The following is a 15,935-nucleotide window of genomic DNA, read 5'->3' as shown; positions in this document are numbered from 1 at the left end:
CACCACTGCCCCATATGCATCAACAAGTAATGGACAAGTAGAAAGGTTCCATTCGACACTATCCGAAATTTTAAGGTGCTTAAAAAAAGACAACGGGAGCATGGTATTTGAAGATTTACTTTTTCAGGCGGTCCAGGAATACAATAAATCAATACATTCAGTAACAAAAGAAAAGCCCATAGACATTTTTTTTAGAAACACGATCCCTAATACACCGGAAGGTATAAGAAATCAACGAGAGCAAATAATACAAAAAATTCAAAAGAAACAACTTTATGACTTAGAATACCACAACAAAAACAAGAACCTACCAAGACATTTCAGGCCAGGCGAAATAGTACACGTTAAAATCGACAAAAGATTAGGGTCAAAACTAACACCTAGGTATAAAAAAGAAAAAGTAGCAGAAAATAAAAACACCACCATTAAAACTCAAAGCGGAAAAATAATTCATAAAAATAATATTAAAACATAATTTTTCAGACTATTTTTACCAACCTGCCTGGGTATTACCACGGTCCTCGACTATTCAAACTCCCAACTCATTTCACTTGAAACCGGACTAGCAGCCAAACAAGACGGAACGTTTAAAATCATCCACATTTTCAACTTGACCAGCTACGAAGAGACATTTACAACTTTAGAGGAATCATTTAAATCACTTACTTCATCTCACCCGCTTCAACCATATCTGTCGTACGAACTAAAACAAATCAAATCCGACTTACGCAGATTGCAAACACAAAAAAGACCAAAAAGAGCAATAGAAGCAATAGGGACAGCATGGAAGTGGCTGGCAGGATCACCAGATCACCATGATTATGAGTTCGTAGAAAATAAGATAAATGAACAGCTAGAAAGTAATAACAGACAAGTAGTAATAAACCGGCTAATTAACGAGAAAATAAATCAACTCAGTAATGCCACAAATGCAATTATAAAATTTACTCAAAGCTCGGGAGGAATAATAGACCAAAAAGCCAATATTTTAAAATACAAAATACAACTAATTAAAGAAGAAATTACAAACATTCTATACGCAATAACTTGGGCAAAATCTAACACAGTGAATTCATTCATTTTCTCAGCAAAAGAAACCAACATTGTAGAAAACATTTTTAAAGAAGAAAACAGTTTATTGTTCGACATAGAAAAACTTTTAGAATTTGCTAAAGTCAAACTTGCCACCAACGGCCACGACCTCATTTACATTATTAGCCTACCAACAATTAACAAAGATACTTGCAGAACATTAAAAGTAAAAGCACTAAAAAAAGCCCATATAATTAACGATCTAAAATATGAAAATCTACTAGAATGTAAGAAACAGCTATTCGCAATAACAGAACCTTGCGAGGCACATAACGATAAAACTATTTGTAATTCCGAAAAATTGCTAGACTTAAGTAACGATACTTGCGTAAATGCTCTGCTCAACAATCAACACATTCCCGATGTCGAGGAAATATTGCCAGGAACTCTACTGCTGAACGACTTTAGCGGATTTGTCTCGTTGGACGAAAAACTCTTAAAACTACAGGGCTCATTTATAATCCAATACAGGAACTCTACAGTAACAATTGGAGAAAACATCTACAAGTCAAAAGAAACCAGCACGGTCGAACCGGAACCCCCACTTTTTCAATTAACAGCGGAAAAGTCGAAAATAGATGAAGTACTGTCACTACAAATGGTCAAGGAACGTTGCCCAATAGGCCCCTAATTGAGTTCAGCAGCCACGTGCGCTGAGCTTGCACTTCCCACCTTACGATCGTGGGAAAGCTTCAACGCTGGGTGATTGAACCCAACGCCGAGTGCATTTGGCAACAACAGTTATTGCCGAATTAAGTTGACCAATCAGAATAAGAAATGGTCAACTGCACCGCGGCAGCAGCAATATCAGCGACAGCAACCAATTAGGACCGACCACATCAACAACAGCAGCGATGTTCAATGACGATAGCAGAGAACGTCAGCAGAGGCAGCAGCAGCAGCAGCAGCACCTAGGTTACATTATTAATTATTAACATAAGAAAAGTTAGTTGTAAATCTGAACTCAAATAATAAAGTTTGTATTTTTTTTTAAATAAAATACTATCTAAACTTTTAACTTACTTATTCACTTAAGCACAAAATACGTATATATAGAATGTCAGAGGCATGTCTATCGATTCTGTTTATTTAAATTTAATTCAATAAATTTTGAATGATTTCAATGTTTTGATTTTCACTTGTCATCCAATTAATTTGTATGGGGCTTTTTGCCTTTGGTTATGTACATAAATATGTATAAGTTCACGTTTGATTGGCTCAATGTACATACTTCTATAGCATCACTACTTTTCTCAAAGAATGCTGTTGGTCACTACGCCTCTGAACGGCTTCCGTCCGCAAGCCACCAGAATCGGTTCTCCTCCCTTCTCTAATCGGCTAAGGTCTTTTATATCAGACTAATACTTTTATATTGGCAGGGCGTAAGGAACAGACTATATCATATAGCTGCCGTAGAAACGATCGGATAATTAATGTCAAAATAATACAAAGACAGTCAAATTTCCTTTTCGGTTAAAGATAATCTTAATATTTATGTAAAAATTTATTAGTATTCTAAGGCCTGCAAGGGTATAGAAACTTCAGCCGAAGCAAAACAAACAAAAGTTCTGATATCAACTTTTGTGACGAAAATGTATTATACAGTAGATCGTTTATAAATACAATTTCTTAATTTTTTACATTCGGCGCTTTATGAAATTCGTACAGCTAAACCCAAGCGATCGTCACTAGATTCGTTAAGAGGTGTTTTTGTTTGATATCAGAAGTTTTTCTTATAAACATCAATCGAATAGTTCATCTAGATACAGCTTATATTTTCTTAATTCTTACTTTTACACTTTCACCGATCTTTTTCCCAAACGAATTAAAACTGTCACTGTCTCTGTATGCAATTCTTTTAGGTTTTGCAATATCTTTTGATTGTTATTAGTTATGATCGGACCATCACAACAGGCTTCGTCACAAAGTGGACTGCCGTCCACAGTGATGTTTGAAAAGAGTGCATTTTAGTTTTCGCCAAAAGTTTTTTACGCAGAGAAGGAATAAAAGTTGTTTTGAAAGGGGTACAAAGTCTTTTACGATATGCAGCACAAGCCTGTAGCTTTAGTAGTTTACAAGTTACGTGTGTACGGCTTTTCTGCCAAGCTAACGAGTTTTTGCAAAGTGATAAAACTAAAGTTTCTTGTATTAGGTTGGTTAACATCATATTAAATTACCAGAACATTGAAATAGAGTTTGGATGTAAGATGTTCTGAAGATTAATAACTATGAAACGATATTTTTTACAACAATGTGTCGTATATACACCTTAAAAACAATTTTTATTCGCTTATGTGCTTATCATAATGGACCTTTGTGAAACGTCCGTTGACAAAAAAAGCTGGAACTTCATACAATTCTTTGGCATATTACAATTAACAGGTACAATGTCAGTTTTGCGAAGCACTCTTTTCGCTATATGGCGCAGACCAATGAATTAAAGGTGTGACGGCGATTCCGAAGCCGCCACAATTATTCCCGATCCCCACGGAGGGGAGAAGGAAATACGATACTTTTGTTATTGTTATTATTGTTACTCCTTTTGATTTTTATTAGCTTTAAGAGAAAATAATGGATTAAATAATTAGTATAATAAGCTTAGGCGCAAACAAACATAAATATACTATTCGATAAGTAGAAGAGAGAGAGGAGAGCGAGGAAGAGAGGCGAGGCCGGGAACAACTCTTACGCAGTTGCCTAAGAAATTCACCCCCAAAGGAGCGTGAGAGAGCAGTAAACGGAACGACCTAAACGGAAGGCAAAGCCCACCTCAGCTACTGCGCGGTCGACGACAACGGAGAGCGAGAGGGAATATCGAAAAGCGAGCTCGGCAGAGCAGAGGAGCTGCTGTTGCCAAATAAAGAAAAGAGAGTCTCTAACTTGCCGAGAAGTTCACCACTGCGACTGCGTGATGAGAAAATGGTCAGATCGGAAGGGCCAAGGGCAGGAGAACGAAAAAAGTTTAAGGAACTCAGGGGGATTGACACGCGAACATCGGAGCCGGATAGACCTACTTAGGAAGACGAGATAAGTCGCAATTAGGCAGACCACGCGGTTTTTGTAGTCGGTAAGCGAAACGGTATAGTCGTGCAGGATTTTTACTGGTGCAGCGAGAAACGCGATTAAAACATAAAAACTGTAGACGGAGATTTGTGAAGCTGTGTGAACGGGACGAGAAGGCGAGAGAAGCCAACGGTGAATAAAGACAAATTTAATGAATTATAATTTTGACAAAGAGTGTGTATTCCTTTTCCCTGACTATCAAGCCCGTCGGATAAATAAATTAATTATAACGAATGATAATAACTCTAACGCGAAAATCGATCAAACGTAACGGAACCGTAACCCCTACGCGTAATTAACTAACATGTCGGCCGTTAATAGAGTTATATCCTATTTATCAATAAAACCCTGGGTCCGCCCGAATTTTATCGTAATTGGTAATAAAACCATGGGTCCGCCCGAGTTTTATCGTAATCAGTAATAAAACCCCGGGTCCGCCCGAGTTTTATCGTAGTTAGTAGTAGCGAAACCCTGGGTCTGCCCGAGTTTCATCGTAGTTATTAATAAAACTCTGGGTCCGCCCGAGTTTTATCGTAGTTATTAGTAACGAAACCCTGAGTCCGCCCGAGTTTTTTACGATAGCCGTTTACCAAGTCCAGTGTCTGTCCCAACTCGGTAACCGGTCTTAGGTTATGGTTCGGTTTCCTCTCCCAATTATAAAGACCACGCCTCAAAACTCACTCGATTAACCGACATCGTCCACTGTAAATTTATAAATATTTTGTGGAGGCCCTAGCCAACCCCTGAGCATATGCTGGCTGGGAAAACATCCTTACAAAGGATAGTAGTCAGTAAACCCAAGGTTAGGTTAGGTAAGGTATGAGTGGTTGGAGGTTAGATACTAATCCCCACACTTAGGCCACATTGGGCCCCTTGTGATACCACGTGATCTCTGATTAGATCCTTTTCCCTCATGGGTTATTTGCTTTCGCAAAGTATTTCTTTCTTCTTAGTAACATAAGAGTTTTTGAATGCTTACGCCCTGAATGGCCGCAAGGTTCGGAAGTGTGTAGCTACCTAGGGTTTGAAAGCTCTTTAGGTTATGCGCTGGGCAGAAGCATAGGAGGTGTTCGATGCTCTCCTCTTCATCTATATGTTTGCAGCTGCGGCAGAAGTCGTAGTTACTGAGTCCCAGCCTGTGCTCATGAGTCCCTATAAGACAGTGGCCCGTGAGGGCATTTAGGAGGGTGGAGATGTCTTCCCTGCTACTTTGTAGGAGAGTTTTTGTTCTTTTCGAGTTGTAGTTTGGCCATGTGAGTCTAGAATTGTGGCATATTGAGATTGAGTTCCAACGGTTGTTGGAAAGTGTGTACAGTCTCTGCCTGAGATGGAGCTTGCAGGTAGCCATGGGCATACCCACCGTCTCCTTATCGCGAAGGATGTCGGCGGTTGTCCCTTGCCTTGCTAGATCGTCTGCTATGCAGTTGCCATCAATATTGCGGTGTCCAGGCACCCAGATGAGGTTGATTCTCAGATGAGTGGCCATCTCGTTAGAAGATTTGCGGCATTCAGAGATTGCTTTTGAGTTCGTTGTGTAGGAGTCGAGGGCCCTGAGGGCTGCTTGACTATTCGAGAAGATGAAAATATCTGTGTCATGATGTACTGACGTGTCCAGGTGGGTCATGGCTTCCTGAATTGCCATGACTTCCGCTTGGAAAACACTACAGTGGTCTGAGAGACTTTTATGTCTAGTTGGGAAGAGAAGACTCCCCCACCTGTTTGGGAGTTAAGTTTGGAGCCGTTTGTGTATATGTAGACGGTGTTTTTGAATTGGTGTGGGAGGTTGTCCCAGTCTGTACGGGTGGGTATGAAGATCTTATATCTTCTTTCGAAGTTGACTATGGGGGGAACGTAGTCTGTACAATATGGTAAGGATGTATGTTTTGTTAGGATACTGGAGTGACCCGTAGAGCCCGTTGTTCATGCCGCTGCTTCGCGAAGCCTCAGCGCTGTTGCAGATGCCCAACTTTTGGCAAGTAGGGGTTGGAGGTCGAGAATTGTGTTAAGTGCTTCAGTGGCAGTGGTGCGGAGCGCCCCACTGATGCAGAGTTCTGCGCTTCTTTGGACCTTGTGAAGGGTCCGGAGGCTGCAATTCTTTTCTAGGGAAGGCCACCATACGATGTTTCCGTAGAGGAGAATGGGCCTGACTATTGCAGTGTATAGCCAGTGAACTATCATGGGGGAGAAACCCCACTTCCTCCCTATGGCTTTTTTACAAGCGATGATGGCTATGGCCGCTTTGGGTGTGCGATTTAGGATGCTGTCTGTCCAGAGGAGCTTTTGTCAAGAATGACACCTAAGTACTTTGCTTGATTGCTAAGGGTTAGGCGCGTTTGGTGTAGTTTTGGGAGAATTAGATTTGCTACCTAATACTTCGTTGTAAAGAGAACTAGTTCGGACTTTTCTGGGTTAACTCCCAGTCCACAGACAGCCGTCCACCTAGAGAGGGTGGATAAGGCTGTCTCCATTAGATTGCAAGGAGTTTGCGGGAATTTTCCCTGCAGTAGGATAACCACGTCATCCGCGTAGGCTACCACTGTAGTGCCCGCCTCTTGTAGAAGTGATAGCAGTTTGTTGACCACTAAAACCCATAGAAGAGGTGAGAGTACACCCCCTTGTGGGGTTCCTCTGCTGACATTCCTGGTCGAGTGGGCTAGAAACGCTGCCAGAGAGTATTCCTTATTGCGGAAACCTCTCTATACTAGATACTAGAGAGTGGAGGGCGGTATCTGTTGATCTACCCTTACGGTACGCATGCTATACATCAGAGAGTAGGCTTTGGTTGGTGGTTAGCCTGATATGGATGTCAATTAGCCTTTCCATGGTCTTCAACTAGAAGGAAGAGAGACTAATCGGGCGGAAGTCCTTTGGGTTGGTGTGGGAGGGTTTGCCGGCTTTCGGTATAAAAATTACCTTAACGTCCAGCTACCTTGCTGGAATATGGTTTAGAGCAAGGCAGCCATGGAAGATGGCTGTCAGCCAGGGTAGGGAAATATCTAGTGTCCGTTGTAGCTGGGCCGCGAAGAACCCATCCGGACCGGGGGATTTGAAGGGCTTAAAAGAGTTAACAGCCCACTGAATGCGGCCAGGGTTCGAGATGTTGTCTATACTCTGGTCGTCTAAGTTCTCCTCAATGTAGAGGTCCTCCACTACTTGGGTGTTTTAAGGGAAGTGGGTGTCTAACAGTAGTTCAAGGGTTTCCTGACTAATTTCAGTCCAGCTGTCGGCATTGGTTTTTAGATAGCCAACGGTTGCTGGAGATTTTGCTAAAATTCTTCTGAGTCTGGATGCTTCCGCAGTAAATTCTATGCTGCTGCAGAAATTAGCCCAAGCTCTTCGTTTTGATATTCTAATTTCCTTTTTGTAAAGTCTTAGTTTTGTATGGTATAAATTCCAGGAAGATTCGCTATTGTTGTATTCAGCTCTATTGAAGTAAGTTCTACACTCTCTTTTAAGGTTCGCCAGGGTTGTGTTCCACCATGGGGGTTTGTGCTTTGCTTTGACTGTTCTGCTTGGGCAAGCCCTTTTTATGGCCTCACCGCAGATGTCAGTGAAAGTATTAACTAGGTTATCTAATTCTTGACCGTTGCGTACGTGCATCGGTGGAGCGTGTAGGTTCCTGTTGAGGAAATTTTTGTACTATCCCCAGTTGGTAAGTCTTAGATTAGTAATGTTTTCGGCGGAAGGACAGTCTAGCGTTATTGTAAATTCTATGTATTGGTGGTCTGAGAATGAGTGCTCGATCCCCACCTTCCACGCTTCTAGCTGGTTAAGTAGGGGATCAGATATCAGTGTAATGTCTCAAACTTCCCTCCTATTTCTAGTGATGAATGTTTGGTCATTACCTTTGTTGCAGATGAATAGATTTGATTGAAGAAGATAGTCGTAGAGTAACTCACCACTTTCGTTTGTGTTTGTACTTCCCCATTGCGTGTGGTGTGAGTTAGCGTCCCCACCCAGGATAAGTTCCTTAGATGAGTGTGTAAGTATGAGTTGCTGTGTTGTGGTGCTAGGTAAAGTGCGTTAAAGTGTGTCTTTGTAAGAATGCAGGTTCTGGTTTTACCCTTATCCTTGTTGTAAAATAGCTTATATAGGGGGGTTGATAAGCCACAGATGTTGTTACCAACAATCCATGGCTCTTGAATAAGGACTACGTCTATTTTGCCTGTTGCCAGGCGTATGAGGAGGGCAGCGGAAGCTGCCTTGCTGTGGTGCAGGAACTGCACCATCTTCAGGACCTTGGTCGGGCTGGGTACCCTCCGCTTCCTTCGCTATGTCCTGTAAAACAGTACGCCCTAGTCGGATCATGTCCTGAGTGGACAGCTGCTTCAGGCTTTCTGTCAGCTCCGAGTCGGTTGACACGTAGCCGGTAAGGGTGGCCTCCTCGTGCTCCATTTCGTCGTCGCTCGGGGGCTCGTACGACGCACAGGCAGCCAGGTTGTCTGCCGTTAGCTTATCAGTGTCGTAGATGCGAAGTTGCACCTTATCGAACCCGTAGTTAACCCGGTTTTGTTGCGCTGCGAGGGGTTCAAAGCAGGCCTGGTTCAAGAGGATTACCACGTTTATAGTGACGCGCTCGGTTTTTTCCACCTTGACCACCTTCCAACCGTCTGTCGGAAGCTTCGGGTTGAACCTGGCCAGCAGGCAGGGAATAGCCCCTGGTTCCGACGGCAGCCACACCCTCGCTCTCGGTCGAGACGGGATGTCTGCGGGCTCGCAAACTGCCAACTTGGCCCCGAGGTAAACCTCGCCGGCCTTGTTAATGGCAGCCTTGGCTGCCGATTTCTCTTCTTCACAGGCGATCAACTTAACGTTGCCCTGGTACCGCCCTGCATCTGTGCAATCGGGTGGCGGACCTGGGTTCTCGTCCAGCACTTTTAAGGCCACTGACGCAAGGGCCCGTCTAACCAGACCCCATTGGTCCCTTGGGATCCTCCCGCCTTCATCGCTCTGGTCGATGACGCCAATGATCTTCCGATCCTTTTCTACTTCAGCAAACGATCTCGACCATGTGCCGCGGTTGGTTATTTTGGCCTTCTTGCTCGCTCGCAGTAAAGACAAAATCTCAAAAATGAATCAAAAATTTAACAAGTTTTTTTGCAAAGCTGCAAATACGTCAAACGCTGATCGATGAGGCGCTCTCATCATACTCGCTCTAAGCGCGCTCTTTGGGGATGTGCATGCATCACAATCAAAGCAACAACAACGTCAGCTTGAGTTGTCGTTGTATGTACCGCACGACGACCGTCAAACGCTCTTAGGAGAGCTCTCATTATACTTCATCAAGATTCCTGCTCTGAGCGCGCTCGTTGGAGTTGTGCGCTTATCACAATTGAACCAACAACAACGTCAGCTGGAGTTGTCGTTGTCTGATTTGTGTTACGTTCGTCTAATGGTCACAAAAACCCAACGGCTGGAGCTTTCAAAATTTGGTTTGAGTGATACTCGTGGTCACAGTTTCATTTCCTTATTACCGCGCTCCTCTCTGACGCTACGAAATTGCTTGGATTTCTCATCGACTGCTTTGTGTGGCTCTTCCCGATGGCAGCATCAACAACAACATTGTCCATCTCTCCTCAACTTGGATAGATATGCTCTGTTAACGGCGACATTTCCATCGCTCCTAAGAACTAGTTGCTCTTTACTAAAAGTATCCAGCAAACTTCAAGAGTGCATCGATTATAGTCTGCATGATAAAATTCGTATTAAAATCTCTACATTACTGAAGGCGGTCTGCGGGCCTACAACATTGGGAACGCAAGAACAAATACTTCCTAGGGCATTGGACTATAATGCCTTAAATGCGAATCCGGAGATTGTTGATCGTGCTATTGTGAGTACGGCCCCACTAAAAATTTATTTTTAAAGCATCTCCGGAATGCGGACAAAGACGGAGCAAGTATACTTTGCCACATCCCAATGCGAGTTTGATGTTATAGTTTTAGATGAAACTTGGCTCAACATAAACTTTTACTCAAATAAACTCTTCGACTCCAATTTCCGCAAAGACAGAGATAGCACGAAAACCCACTGTTCTAGAGGGGGTGGTGTAATTGTTGCTGTTCGCTGCAATACGCGCTGCTTGTCAATTGGATTTCTCATTGAAGATATCCTTCTTGATCAAGTTGCGGTGTCGATAATTGGAGAATCGGAAACGCTGGTTCATATAAACTTTTCAAGGCTCATCTGGAAAACATTACGGACATCTACAATAATCTGCAGGACCATCAACATATCTGTGTGATTGGAGACTTTAATCTATCAACCCTCGTTTGGTCTCAGGATCCGGAGAATCACTCTTCATTGCCAAGCAACATACATCAACCACACAAGATTCTTTTCATCGATGATATTTCAGTATGGGCTTAATACAAATCAATAATATATTCAATAACTTACATAAAATTTTAGACTTAGTATTCGTTAGCGCTGATATTAACTTTTCTTTAGTCCAATGTAATTCACCTATCCATCATAGGCCGTTGCTATAAAGGTATAAACTTTTACAGTTTTGCGCCTTCAGCTGAATATTCACCTAGATTTATTTTCAATGTAACCAGCCTTTGTGCCATTAGAAATGAGATCTCTGCCATTAACTGGGAGTCAGTTTTATCGCATGTCAGTTTGGAGTCGTGTTATGACACCTTTTTAGTTGTTATTTAAACATCGAGAAAGGGTCCACAATTCGTTTAAGTTTCCATGGTATACGAAAGGTTTGAAAAAGCTCAAAAATCTTCGAAATCAATTCTATAAAAGGTTTTAAGTTACACAGGATCCTGGTGATTGGAATAGACACTTGCAGCACAAACGAGAATTTGAATTTCTAAAAATTTCTTTACACTCAGTATATAGTGAGTGTTGAGAACGGACTAAAAAGTAATCCCAACTCTATTTGGCGATTCATCAATTCGAAGGAGAACGCTTCTTCAGTCCCATCTGCTATGTTCCTTGGGAATTTATCTTCCCATTCAAATACAGAAACTGCAAATCTCTTTGCATCTTATTTTAAAGCTAATTTTGAGCCAACAGCAGACTGGAATGATTCTCAAACCTTAAATGCGATCACTCCTCTGTTGAATTTAGGTAGTTTAACCGTGCTAGAAGAGAATATTCATAGGGCTGTAAAAGACGTTGATGAATCTTACACTCCGGACTGTGATGGAATTCCGGCCTACCTTCTGAAACATTGTATAGAGGTGCTATGTGTTCCACTAAAATCAATTTTAAAATCAGAGCCGAAGAATAACATAGCCAATTACAGGCCTATAGCAAAGATCAGTAATATGGCTTAACTCTTCGAACGCATTGTTGCCCATAAATTATCATTTCTTGTAAAAACATATAAGCACTTCTCAGCATGGTTTTGTAGCAGGTCAGTCAACTACGACTAATCTTGCCGTTTTCACCAAATATTGCATTCATGCCTTTGATATGCGATCTCAGGTTGATGCTACTTACCCTGATTTTGCGAAAGCCTTTGACAAAGTTAGCCACAGTGCCCTACTGGCAAAACTGTACCGCTTGGGTATACATTCGGCATTACTATATTGGATAAAATCATATTTACACCATCTTCTTTATAGAGGTAATAGTAGTGGAAAATTCTCGGATTCCTATTTGCCAACCTCTGGCCTCCCTCAGGGGAGTACTATGGGACCTCTGCTTTTCATTAATGATGTGAGGTTTTGTCTATCTTCAGAGTGTCTACTGTGTGCAGATGATTTAAACATTTTTAAGTCTATTAAAATAGCGACAGACTCACAATTGGTTCAACATGACCTAGATTCGTTGAGCTCTTGGTGTAGCCGAAATTCGCTTCCTCTTAACATAAGCAAGTGCTTCTATGTCACTTACATCAAATCCATATACAATTTCGTCACATCCTATAATATCAATGGTCAACCTCTACAACTGCGGAAGGAATCCTTGAATCTAGGAGTGTTGTTTGACTCGAAATTTAAGTTTGGAGCACACTTCGATTACATCATGCCCAGGGCCTATGCTATGTTTGGATTTGTGAAACGGAACGCATCACTATTCACGGATCCCTACACCAGACTTGCGCTTTATTTTGCATTTGTCCGATCTAAGCTAAAATATTCGTCTCTTATTTGGAATCCCTTCACTACCACTCATGGAAACAGAATAGAACGACTACAGAAACAATTTTTGAAATTCGCTTTGTTGCCTCTAAGGTTTTGAGACCCTACCCCTTCATACCACCAGCAATGTATGCTTGTTCACCTACCATTCCTTGAGCATCGTAGAAGTATCCTCGCCATTTGCTTCATCTCTGATTTGGTGGATGGTAGTATCGACTGTCCAGAACTACTCTCGAAAGTTGGTTTTCACGCTCCGTCTAGACAACTTCGGAATTTTTATCCCTTTTTTCTCGAGGTGCGGCGGACAAATTATTCCCAAAAAGAGCCCCTCTATAGGGCCTTATATGAGTCTAACGCTTTTACAATTGATATGCAATTGGACTACTTCTCCAGTAAATCAATTCTTAAGCATAGATTAGTCAGTTATTTTGTAACTTTTCGAACGTAAGATAAGTTGTTGAATTGTACAAGTAGCCAGTAAAAGAATTCCGTTGGCGAAATAAATAAATAAATAAGTACAAGCAATTCTTCCTACAACATTCGATGATATTCAAGTAAATCACGAATTCCATTATACAGTGATTGATGGATATGTCGGTCCACTCCTTCAACTTTTAACAATTTTGAACGCATTATCCACATATCATATCGAATTCCAATAAAAATTAGTTTTGTATGCCTTCCTCTATATAAGATCCTTAGTCATGGGACAGATATTATTCAAAATGTTTCCCTGCAACTCAACAATCGGCATGATGTCCGAGGAAGCACTTAAAGCGTGGCCATGTACGGCCAGTCGTTCTCTCTAGCTGAGACGACTAAGCACCAGCTAAATGCGCCCACCTAAGGTGGCGGTGAAGCAGGTGAAGCCACAAGGGCCATTGGATTCTTGGCATATTATGAGATTTGTTCGTATATCCGCCAGCATAGGTGGAACGTTGTAAGGGATGCAAAGGGTCGGATTGGACCCTTCGCCTATATGACAGATCAGTGGGTATCATTTGACGATACACCCATGGTTCGGCATAAAAGCGAGTACATCAAAGCAATGGGTCTTGGAGGTGCTATGATCTGGGCCCTCGAACTGGACGACTTCGAAAATCAATGCGGATGTGAATCTTATCCTTTACTTATAAAAACATTATTCTCGTGCTCAGAGGTCTAAGCGGTCCATAACCAAAGTGCGTGCTTGAACAACGAGAAAAGACAACGAGTAAGTAATGTACACAAAATGTTAGCCTACGAACACTAAATCCTTTCTTACCCTCAGTTTCAAGTGATAATCCTTTCACTATCAATACTCAAATAGGTACTAATCTGGCACTTAATCCTGCTTCTCAGAATGCATTATTAAGTAATGCTTCTCAGCCGGGTTTTGTCATAAATTGCGAAGAGAAAAACAAGCTGCTCCACGAAGGTGATTGCAACAAGTACTAAATTTGCGACCATGGAATGCATGTGGAGCAACGGTATGTTTAAATATGCTTCTTATTGCCAAAATTATAAAATTATTTATTTACGAAAACATTGACTGGTAATTAAAAGGTGCCCTAGAAAGGAATAATTCCCACGAAGAAATGCTGATTAAAAACACGAGAAAACGGGTGCTTGAAGGCGGTATTTTATTATATTATTATTATATTTTTATTTTTATTATTTATTTTTTATTTTTAAGTCTATTAAAATAGCGACAGACTCACAATTGGTTCAACATGACCTAGATTCGTTGAGCTCTTGGTGTAGCCGAAATTCGCTTCCTCTTAACATAAGCAAGTGCTTCTATGTCACTTACATCAAATCCATATACAATTTCGTCACATCCTATAATATCAATGGTCAACCTCTACAACTGCGGAAGGAATCCTTGAATCTAGGAGTGTTGTTTGACTCGAAATTTAAGTTTGGAGCACACTTCGATTACATCATGCCCAGGGCCTATGCTATGTTTGGATTTGTGAAACGGAACGCATCACTATTCACGGATCCCTACACCAGACTTGCGCTTTATTTTGCATTTGTCCGATCTAAGCTAAAATATTCGTCTCTTATTTGGAATCCCTTCACTACCACTCATGGAAACAGAATAGAACGACTACAGAAACAATTTTTGAAATTCGCTTTGTTGCCTCTAAGGTTTTGAGACCCTACCCCTTCATACCACCAGCAATGTATGCTTGTTCACCTACCATTCCTTGAGCATCGTAGAAGTATCCTCGCCATTTGCTTCATCTCTGATTTGGTGGATGGTAGTATCGACTGTCCAGAACTACTCTCGAAAGTTGGTTTTCACGCTCCGTCTAGACAACTTCGGAATTTTTATCCCTTTTTTCTCGAGGTGCGGCGGACAAATTATTCCCAAAAAGAGCCCCTCTATAGGGCCTTATATGAGTCTAACGCTTTTACAATTGATATGCAATTGGACTACTTCTCCAGTAAATCAATTCTTAAGCATAGATTAGTCAGTTATTTTGTAACTTTTCGAACGTAAGATAAGTTGTTGAATTGTACAAGTAGCCAGTAAAAGAATTCCGTTGGCGAAATAAATAAATAAATAAGTACAAGCAATTCTTCCTACAACATTCGATGATATTCAAGTAAATCACGAATTCCATTATACAGTGATTGATGGATATGTCGGTCCACTCCTTCAACTTTTAACAATTTTGAACGCATTATCCACATATCATATCGAATTCCAATAAAAATTAGTTTTGTATGCCTTCCTCTATATAAGATCCTTAGTCATGGGACAGATATTATTCAAAATGTTTCCCTGCAACTCAACAATCGGCATGATGTCCGAGGAAGCACTTAAAGCGTGGCCATGTACGGCCAGTCGTTCTCTCTAGCTGAGACGACTAAGCACCAGCTAAATGCGCCCACCTAAGGTGGCGGTGAAGCAGGTGAAGCCACAAGGGCCATTGGATTCTTGGCATATTATGAGATTTGTTCGTATATCCGCCAGCATAGGTGGAACGTTGTAAGGGATGCAAAGGGTCGGATTGGACCCTTCGCCTATATGACAGATCAGTGGGTATCATTTGACGATACACCCATGGTTCGGCATAAAAGCGAGTACATCAAAGCAATGGGTCTTGGAGGTGCTATGATCTGGGCCCTCGAACTGGACGACTTCGAAAATCAATGCGGATGTGAATCTTATCCTTTACTTATAAAAACATTATTCTCGTGCTCAGAGGTCTAAGCGGTCCATAACCAAAGTGCGTGCTTGAACAACGAGAAAAGACAACGAGTAAGTAATGTACACAAAATGTTAGCCTACGAACACTAAATCCTTTCTTACCCTCAGTTTCAAGTGATAATCCTTCCACTATCAATACTCAAATAGGTACTAATCTGGCACTTAATCCTGCTTCTCAGAATGCATTATTAAGTAATGCTTCTCAGCCGGGTTTTGTCATAAATTGCGAAGAGAAAAACAAGCTGCTCCACGAAGGTGATTGCAACAAGTACTAAATTTGCGACCATGGAATGCATGTGGAGCAACGGTATGTTTAAATATGCTTCTTATTGCCAAAATTATAAAATTATTTATTTACGAAAACATTGACTGGTAATTAAAAGGTGCCCTAGAAAGGAATAATTCCCACGAAGAAATGCTGATTAAAAACACGAGAAAACGGGTGCTTGAAGGCGGTATTTTATTATATTATTATT

The 15,935-nt window shown here is 41.4% G+C and overlaps 2 pseudogenes; both read left to right on the top strand.

Annotated features, from left to right (window-relative positions):
- The first annotated feature begins 13,041 nt into the window (after nt 1-13,041).
- On the top strand, nt 13,042-13,422 carry LOC119561828 (annotated as a pseudogene).
- A 1,659-nt stretch (nt 13,423-15,081) lies between these two features.
- Nucleotides 15,082-15,462, top strand: LOC119561827 (annotated as a pseudogene).
- The last annotated feature ends 473 nt before the right edge of the window (nt 15,463-15,935 follow it).

This window comes from Drosophila subpulchrella, unplaced genomic scaffold, assembly GCF_014743375.2.
Source record: "Drosophila subpulchrella strain 33 F10 #4 breed RU33 unplaced genomic scaffold, RU_Dsub_v1.1 Primary Assembly Seq377, whole genome shotgun sequence".
Taxonomy (NCBI): Eukaryota; Metazoa; Arthropoda; class Insecta; order Diptera; family Drosophilidae; genus Drosophila; species Drosophila subpulchrella.
The sequence above is the reverse complement of the archived record's forward strand: the minus strand, read 5'-3'. Positions and strand labels throughout refer to the sequence as shown.